The following is a 229-nucleotide window of genomic DNA, read 5'->3' as shown; positions in this document are numbered from 1 at the left end:
GTTGGGAGGCGAGGCCCGCGCCAAGCGTCTGCGCTCCGCAGTCCAGGCCAAGTCCCCACCGGCGAGTGGGTCCCGAGCATCCCCTGGCCAGGAGCGCGGAGCACCCGGCGCCCCCTCCGAGTCGCGAGCGAAGAGCGCCGAGCGGCGAGGCTGAGGCTCCGCAGTCACGTGGTGGAGAGAAGGGCGGAGGGGAGCGGGACGGGCGGGAGGGGAGGGGGAGCGCCGCCGA

The sequence above is a fragment of the Nannospalax galili genome, unplaced genomic scaffold (assembly GCF_000622305.1).
Source record: "Nannospalax galili isolate Female #2095 unplaced genomic scaffold, S.galili_v1.0 scaffold409, whole genome shotgun sequence".
NCBI classification, from domain to species: Eukaryota; Metazoa; Chordata; class Mammalia; order Rodentia; family Spalacidae; genus Nannospalax; species Nannospalax galili.
Note: the sequence above shows the minus strand (reverse complement) of the source record.